We start from the raw sequence: 9,726 nt of genomic DNA on the forward strand, positions 1-9,726 counted from the left end.
TTCATCTAACCTGTATCTTTTCTTCAGCATTAAATATTTAAAATAGTCCTCTGAATTAAGACAACTTGTGCTTCTGCTGGTCTTAAGTAACAAACCTCTGGTATACATTTATGGTACTTCAGCTTAGACTGACTTTGAGAGTTCAAGGTGAAGTTTGTCTGTTAAGATAAAGTAAGCATGTACCTAATCTGGATAGTAAAGTAGACCAGAAGCTAGTGGCTAGGAATGTCAGTGCTAAGCAGAGGCAACCAGCATAACTGAAACTTTATTGATTCCATGTGATCTGTCCTACAGGAATAGCAGCTGCAGTTCAACCATACCTGCAAAGCTCTAACAATGCTGATATTCCCCCAAAGTCACCTAAGGGAAAACTTGTGTCATGTCCTGAAGGCCTAATACCTTTAAATCGTTCATCTCTGAATACAGGTTTCATTAGTCATCCAGAACCTATTCTGTGATGCTAGACTTCTCTAATTGTGCTTTGGATATTTAGTAACTTGTAGTTATTTCAAGTATTTAACACTGTTGAAAATGCCCAACTAAGTCTTCTGTGAAAAGAAGAATTTCCAGCTTACAGCATCAAGACATCCTGTCTAACAGTCTCAGCTATGACAAGTTAGCATAACCTACCTCTGAAGAACTGTTTACTAGACTGACCTCTACAAAACTGAAGATTCATCTTAATGTTTTTCTGTTTTTAACTCACTTTGCCTGAAGCTTGCAGGTCTCCTGTAAAATTACTTGTCATGTTCACATTTTTCACTTCAGGAGTGTTCTTCAATAATACTTCTTTACACTAGCCCTTCTCTCTTGTAAATGGTGCTGGTAACTGACATGAGAATATGGTATCTACATAATTCTGTCCATTATAGCAACACAAATGCAAAGCTTGCTGTAGTCGTTAGCTGTGTTAGATGTTTGTATTTCTCCTAGATCAGTGGAGGAAATGGAACTGGCTGCAAGTCCACATGTCCACTTAATTTCTGTGAATAAATCAATGGAGTAGCTACTGTAAAGGGGTAGGAAGGGCTTTCTGTGGATCTGCTGTCAGATGAATCCCATCCAGTCTTGTGGGTTTGTGAGATCCAGCTTTAATAGTCTCTAACTTAATGTCAGCTCTAGTATAGAGAGCACATCTCATTCCACAAACTTTACTACTATGAACAAAGGCCTGTGTGATTTGAGAGAAGACTTGCCTCAGTGAAGACAGGTTCGGGAGAAGGCACTGGGTGTATTGGGTTTTTTTTCTGGTGCTAGGTCTGTTGCTTGATTCAGCAGTTTTAAAATTGAACTTGGATGTTTTAGTTTGATCTCTGTGTGCCTAGGAAATGCTTTATATTTCCCCTTGGCAGCCTGTCCTTCTTTCCATTTCTTGTGGACTTTCTGCATTTGAGCTCAGTCTGGAGTGATGAGTACTGGGATCAGTGTCCCAAGAAAAAGAAATGAGCCTCAAAGCTAATAGAAGCAACTGAAAGTCTGAGGAATTAAGACAATACTGGTTGTTGCAAAGCTGGAGGGTCTCATCTTAGCCTGTGTGGGGATGGAGGGGGATGGGCAGACTGTAGAGAGCATGGTAAGTCCAGGCAAGAGGACAAGGCAGTTCTGTGTGTCTGAGCACTGCAATTTAATTTCAACACAGGGTGGAAATGGAGCTGTGGGCACCCACGCTGGCTGGTATCAAGCCATTTGAACAGGCATTAAAAGCCACCAGTTTTCGGTCCTCAGCCTTTACTGTAATATGTTGATGCCAAAGAGATGAATCTGCTCTGGTACTCCGAGCTGAGTTCAGGATCACTCTAGGAACAGATACTGGCTTTCAGGCTGGCTGCTGCTGTGGTGGTGCAGGATTATGTGTTGGCAGAGAAATGTTGAAGCTTCCCAGCTGGGGTGGTGTAAACTTAGGTTTCCCTAAGTGATAGTCTTAAAAGCAATGCCGCCAATAGCTAAAGGCACAAGGCTTGCAAATGATGCTGAAGATGTACTCCTAAATTGTGAAGTACTCCCAAGCTGTACAGCCAAAACTACATTAGAGGTGGAAAAAATTGCTTCTAAACACATGATGTATAATCTGAAGCTTATTGAAGTGTCAAAGCAGAGCCTGTGGCCAAAGCCTAGAAAGAACAGGATAGTTCAGTGCTGACCTGTTAAGCTCCCATGCGACCACAGTAATGACAATTCAGTAGAAAAGTTAATGAACAACTGAGGAACTGCTCTGACTCAGCTACATGGAGCTAAGCAAACAGGATTTACATGTAAAGGAATGCAAAGAATCACCTGCATGTTCTTAAATACACTCAAGTAAAGAAGATCCCAATTTCAAATGCTTGCACAGCCACACTGTGAATGTACCTACAGACAAGCACTTGGAAGAGAACGTTGTCATTAGAAAGCTACTGAGACAGGCATTCCCTGACAATTTGTTCCATTTGACTTCCACTTACATGTTTAACTTCAGGTTAAGCTACGCTTGCACTTTTTCATCCTGCTTCATTTCATACTGTGGAATTACTGATGGTGTAGTCCATGGGGTATTCTGCATATTGCTTACAGTATAGGCAGACCTCTGCTCTTTGGGGGGAGACTGGATTAAGGTGAAAATTGCTTATAGTATTTGCTGTTAGTATACCTCATGCCCACAAGGAAGCACTGCTGGAAATGAGGTTTAGCCAAATTTCAAGTTAACTGTTCAATTTTCTTCTATTTCTTGTTATATACTGTACTTGCAATACCAGAATTGCTCTTACACTTAATAAAAAATAAAAAATTAAGCAGGCCCTAGAGAGTTGCTTCTGCAGCTGCCCAAGAGCCATATCTTGGTACAAATTTTACATTATCTGTAACATGCTTATTTCTGCCTTTGGCAACTGCTGTTCATTTTAAATATGTATACAAGTGCAATATGTAAAGTCACATTTAGGAGCAAATACAAACACTGAGCATTTTTCTTTCTTGGATTAGCCAGAACATGGAACCACATTTTTGCTATTATGTAGTTCCTAATGTGCATGCATTACCTAACTTTAAATTATGTAACTTGTAACATTCCTGTTATTTTCCCCACATACCTTTTTCTAGATTATATCCTCTCAGTCCATCACTCTAAATTTGTCTTAAAATATTAAGGTTTCAAAATAGCACAGAAGGCATCTCCCCATCTGGACATGCACTGGAACTGCTTTTTAAGTCTGGAATGAGTTAAGTGTGCCAGTGCAAGGCTCCTGGTGCTCAATGCAAACCCAGGAAAAACCCAGTTAGCCCTGAGAGAAGTTAAACTAAATCCTTAGTGACCTTTCCAGACATGGTCAGCAGAGAGCAACATGTTCTGTGACTGATACCCATTCATTTAGCAACTCATAGGCTTCTACAGTCTTAAATGCAACCCAAGGTAAAAAAAGAGCAACTTTTTCTTCCCTCCTTCCCTGCTATCCACTGAATTGTATTTTGCTTGCTTTTTCAGGAGTTGTGGAAACCTAATGTAATTGCAATAAACAGGAGTCCAGGTACAACTATCAGATCATCTGCAATATGTAACCCAATAGTGGCTGACTCGCAATGATGTTTAATTTTTCAGTTCTTTAGCAACACTTGAAGATTTATATTCTTAGAAAATAAAAACCATTTATTTATGATATGCAAAGCATTTGACCTCAGAAAGCCTCAACTGGAAATCCATCTGATTTTCAAAATATGCCTGCACTATATTGCTTGATTAACTGTCACATACAATGTGAGGGACTCAAGTATCACCTGTTAAAATGTATTTTGCGTAAATATGTAGTTGCTGGCACATCAATTACTGTAAACTCATAAGCAGCAGCACAAGTTAGTTAAGATAATCTTCTTACTAGGGTAGTGAGAAGATTACTCTGATGCAAAACCATAAGGCATATGTGTGACACAAAAACCACACCCACAGACATATGCACATATCTACACTTTCTGATTTTCTGCATCCATTTGAGCAGAAGCAACTTACCGAACAGGCGGCTCAAGATGAGCTCCATAGTGCTGGACCTTCTTTTGAAGGCCTCACTGGCCAAAAATGGGTCCATTCTTGAAGGTGAGTTACAAAAGCAGTGACCTGTTTGTAGCTTCTTAAGTGGTTGCTCCAAAGTAAAGCTTTCATTATGAATTCAGTGCTCGATCTCAGTGATCCAGTTTACAATATTCGATTTAGACAGCGCCAGTTAAAAACTGCAAGTTACCCCAGCTGCTGGTAGCCTGTTTGTAAAACATGCCTACTTATAAAAAGAAGACACAGCAGACTCTGAAATAAATTTGAATTCCAGAAGCTGTGTAGAAAAAGCATCCAAACATTAGGAAAATACTGCTTCTGTCAATTCGCTATTCAGTTTCCTACACTCTTGAGAGCAAGCATGTGGAGGGAGAAAACAATGTGATACTTATTCTTTCCAAACCACTTTTGTAATAGGTAATTAAATACTAGTTCATTCCATGATCAGAACTTGTAGAAACCTATGTGTAAGCTTCATGAAACCAAACCCTGTTCTCTCTTTTAAACAAATACACTCCTGAATATTAAAACTGGAAAAAAAAAAAGTATTTTGTAAAACCTTTTTTAAACAGTTGAATTTAGAGTCTTGAGTAGCTCAGAGTACTCTCTATGAAATCATGCACTCATTTAACTCATGGCTTATGCTGTTATTGATTAAAGTGGAAGGGATGGGGCACTGAGCGGTGAACTGTAATGAATATTTACTCTTGTAAATTCAATCCCAGGAAACTCAATGGAATGACTTATATGGGAGCATGTTCCATTCTGGAATTGTAACTCAGTGCTACAGCCCTTAAGAACATCTTTCAGATTTCACATTGGTGTCATAAGTAATGGTGCATTTTGAGTAAGATGATCCTTAGCAACCATACATCAGAAATGCAAGGGGATGTTAAAACAACTTCCCTAAAAAATAAACATAGCTTTTTGACTTTGAGAGTGAATAAACTGATAGCATCACTGTTAAATCTATTTGGCCACTTAAATGTCTATTAAATCATAGAATAGGGTATCTCAAGTTGCAAGGGACCCATAAGGATCATCAACTCCCAACTATTGAGCCACTAACACAACTAAGTTACAGTTACGCAGACTGCTTTGCTGTTATGCAATTGGGTATTATGTCTCATCTTTCTGAGAACATCTCTTTTGTATTTGGTTATAATGTAATTGTGTTCTTATTTCACAATTAAAAGGAAATTATTATACAAATGGATCACTATAGGATCACTGCTTTATAACAGCAGATATTTTGATATGTGCCTCTGCGTTAGAAAGGTGCAAAGTTCTGGTCTGAGTTTGTAAAGTAGCCGTAGAAATGGAAGTTCTGACTCCACTGGTCTAATCCCCATCTGTTAAATTTCATTGTCTTACTTTATGGGCAAAAGTAAGGATTTGGTACTTGTTTTACACTGTTAAAAATGCTGCACCAACAAAGCTATGAAAAGACAAGAGAAAACCAGCATAAGATTGAAGAGAGTTGTTTGTTGCGGTTACAGGATTAAATTCCAGCCTTTTTTCTGTGTGCAATCCTACTGTGGACAGGAGTTACACAGATCTAACGGAACAAGACAAAATGTTCCAAGTCCATTTTTCTTGCTCATAAACTGAGAGCAATATGGTGCCTATTCATCTTCTGCTGCTTCCAGAAGAGGCACTGGCCTCTGTGCCTGCCAGAGGTTATTCTTTAAAACACAGCATATGACAGCTCCATCAACACACCAGCCACTGTAGCTTTACAGCCATCTCCAGTCCCTAAATTTGGACTTGTTTCTTTCAAAGAGGAACTTAATGTGTATCTGTCAGCTTCACTAGACTCAGCTTTAACAGCACACGATCTTAAGGGTTAGAAAATGTTTAGCCAAATACAAGTTCAGTTTTCCAATTACAAAGTTAGAATCCAGGCTATAAAAAGGTAGATAAAACTAGACTATACTTAACTACAAGATTCCTTCTTAGCTGCTCTGGTATCTTGCAGCCAGAATCCCTAACAGCCTAGACAGCGGTAACATACATTTTCCACACTATTTTAGGATGAAACTTTAACCAGAGGGCCTAAGCCCTTGAGGACTATTCTCTAATGGTAACTCCCTCCAAACTCACTGTCTTCTCTTTGTTAGAGGTGTCTCTCTCCTGTTTTTATTCCATGATGCCTTTCTAAAGCAAAGATAGTGCTGCTGCATTATCTGAAAGGAGAGGGAAGAATGTGTTTTTATTCAGTTATTAAGCATTCCCAATACTGTTAAAATATCCTGCAAGGCACATGTCATAAGGAGTACTCGTACGTTCATTTGGTTAGACTTCAAGATTTGTGTTCTTTATATGCTGCGTATTGCCTAAAACCACATTATTAGCTAGGTTATAGATAGGATTCTCTGTCCAAACCATATCTCTGTCATAGCCCAAATTTGCCAGTTTTAAGGGTTCTTACAGACACGTATTTTACAGATACATTCAGGTAGTGCAAAAGTTAGGGATTTTTTCTTACTTGAAGATCTAACATTTTATAGTTTCTAATTCTCCAGTTTTATTTAGAGTGAAAACCTGACACAAAACAAAAAGTGTTGATAGAGTTGCTGATTTAAATAAAGACCTAATTTATTTATTCCCCCAAACTGTTGTGAAATATAATACTGGGGGGAAACAACAGAAAAATAAGGTAAAGAAAATAACTCATTGGCATTACAGAAGGTATATTTTACCTAGTGTGCTGTAGTGAAAGCTGGCATATGTAAGAGCAAGACAAACATAAGAACAAGACAAAGCTACAAAGGCTTCACGGTGTAATTGCTGAAGCTACAGTACCTACAACTGAAGGATACTGAGCATGAAGCTGACAGAACTAGTGAAAACAGTGAAGCAAACAAACAGCCATCTTTGTAGTTGTCTGCACTCTTCTATGATTAATATTGGGTTTAATGTTAGTATTTAATTTGTTCAGCTGTGCTTTCACTGTTTTTAGGCAGATAATCAACTGTAAAGTCAGAGTTCTTAATATTCTGGTTTTAAGCTTGGCAAAAGGTTTATTTGTAGCTGTACTCTGTTGTTAAGTGCCATGACATGGACAAGCTGAACAATTTATATTTGTGCCTTTCAACTCCTCCATTTAGTGAGCTGCTACGTAACAGGAAGATGTGTTTTCCGATTACCTGCTCTCTTACCATTGTAATCTCTTAAATACTTCATTCCTGAAATATTTAAACTATGCAGACCACCCAGAAGGGCTCAGCAGACAAGAAGTTACAAACCAGTGATTTTCTCTTCAACTCCTCATGTTACTGTGTCAAGCAGTAGGTAAAAGAAGAATCAGCTACTGGAAAAAGCTACCTATTTTTATTTTTCATAAAGAAAATACTACAGAGAAACATAGAAATCATGTTTAAACCAGCTTTCATAAAACTTCTTTTTAAAGAATTGTAATCCTAGTTATTCTTATTAAATTTGGACAACTGCCATCTCATTGAGCCACTTCTCAGTTTCTTACAGTAATAAAGCTTGACTATAGGATTTTAGTGTAAAAGCTGACCTATAGATTACATTTGTTCTCTGATCTTATAGATCTCAGTCAAGCAAAGGCAGGAGAGCACTTAATCTTATATAACATGAATATACTTCTTTATATGCTAGAGAAACATGCTAGTATTATTTTTAAGCAAAGCACATTATTATACATTTGGTTAAAATTTGTTGAAACCTATGTATAGTTAGAACCACTGCTTGTCCAGGTCAAGAGTTCTCAAAATATGTCGTTGTCTAAAATAAACATGTATATGAATCTGTTCAGAAATCAAAAGGGTGTAAGTAAGTGGAGGGTACTGCTTGGTATGATTCTGTGTGTATTTATGTGCGCATCTGTTTGTTTGTTAGAGAGAAGAACTAACACAGGAATATATACAGAAGGAACAGACAGCCAGTCCTAGTCACAGAAGCGCTAAGAATAGGACTCTTAAAAGAAAAGCATATTGATAGAACTATTAGGTTGAGTGCTAATTGAAAAAGAATGGAAGGTCTGAGCAAGGTAAGTCTCCGCTTGATTCCTTCTGTGTTCAGAGAAGCAGGACTCTGTATACTGGTTTTTGCAGTATTGTATACAAATCCCTGGGGAATTCAAAAGATTTGAGAAAAAGGAGAATTAAATCACAAAAAGGAGATGGTTACAGAAACAGACGGTCAGTCCAGACTGAATCTCTCAAAATACTATTTTTTTTTCAGTTTATATGATGGTGATTCAAGAAATTAATACAATCTCTGTATTCCACATGTAATACATATTTTAGATACAAAATAAATATACACCTGTATGTATTTATGTATAAGTATGCAAACTATAAACAAACACACAAAATATAAACAATTCTAGGATACCATTTTTTTAACAGTTCCTCAAGGTTTTTTTTTATTTTGGAATCCTTAATTTTCAAGATTGTTCAAGACTCTGAAGGCACTTAAAATTATTTTGCTCACTCTACCTGCAAATCTAACCAAATTGCGCTCTACCAATAGAGCCTGAGCTCTGAGACAGTGTGATGTGAAGTTTCTGTGATTCCAGGAATCATACGTCCCGTACAATTTCTTAATGGACCTCCATCCATCTGCAGAAAGATACACTTTTATGCATCCTGGGATGGAATGGGAAGATTTGAATGTATCCTAAATTAGGTCAAGACATCTGAACTACCCACCCTCTTCTGAGTAACCAAAATGACATTGATTAAAGTCACTAGCCTAAAGATGTAGAGGTTGAATCTTTTTTGAAGTTTTTTGCTGTCTCCAGCAGTGAAAATATTCATCATAGTATCTCTTGTTTCAGTGCTGTACTAGGATTAGTTTTATAGTTTCTAAAATTCTTGAGAACAGTTCCTGCAAGAAAGGATGCAGTTGGGGAATTCCAGAGAAGCAGCAAAGCCAACTAAATGAATCATTTACTGCTGGTCATTGTGTGTATCTGCTAACATGGGAGGAAGAGTTGATTGGAGTAGCATAGAAGGCAACAAGAAAGAAAATTATTTGTTGATTCTAGTCACCAATTCAGGGCTGTTGCCTGCTAATTCTGAGCTGATTAGAGAAACTGAAGTAAAAGAGAGATGTTGGCAGTGACCACTGTTCTTGCTAGCAATGCCAGATCAGGCCATTCTGTAGTTCTTGCCAAACACAAAATCCCTTGCCCAGACCAGTCCAAAGCTGGACTGGTATCAGCAGAATCTTTCCATCTGGATTGCTCCCAAAATAAAGATGACAGAAGGGTATGTGTAATGCTTGTAATGCTTTGCCTTGCCTTTTCTGGTTTCCAGAACAGTGATGGCTGAATAAGCTTAAAGAAACTGAGATGGTGCCAGTTACACATCATTATGTGTTTTAACACACTGAACGTAAGGGAGAGCAAGTCTAAGGTGCTACTCTGTAGCTTCTACAATGGGAAAACCTTTTCTGCTTCCAAGTGACTGGGCATGCTTTCATGCACAGTAAAAGTATACTATATTATATAACTGTTACTTAAAGACAGAATGTCTTGGGGTTTACCATAATATCTTTTAAAAAACTGTCCTCTTAAAAAATAAAGTATTTTGGTATCTTAAAATTGGTACCCGGTGTCTTTTTCATACGAACATATGTATCTAAATGCCAACATAAAATTCTGTTTGTTAAAACAGAAATCTCTTACTTCTTTGCAGGGGAATCCTGAGCCTATGATAGATAATAATGATGGACCT

The sequence above is a fragment of the Aquila chrysaetos genome, chromosome 2 (genome assembly GCF_900496995.4).
Source record: "Aquila chrysaetos chrysaetos chromosome 2, bAquChr1.4, whole genome shotgun sequence".
NCBI lineage: Eukaryota > Metazoa > Chordata > Aves > Accipitriformes > Accipitridae > Aquila > Aquila chrysaetos.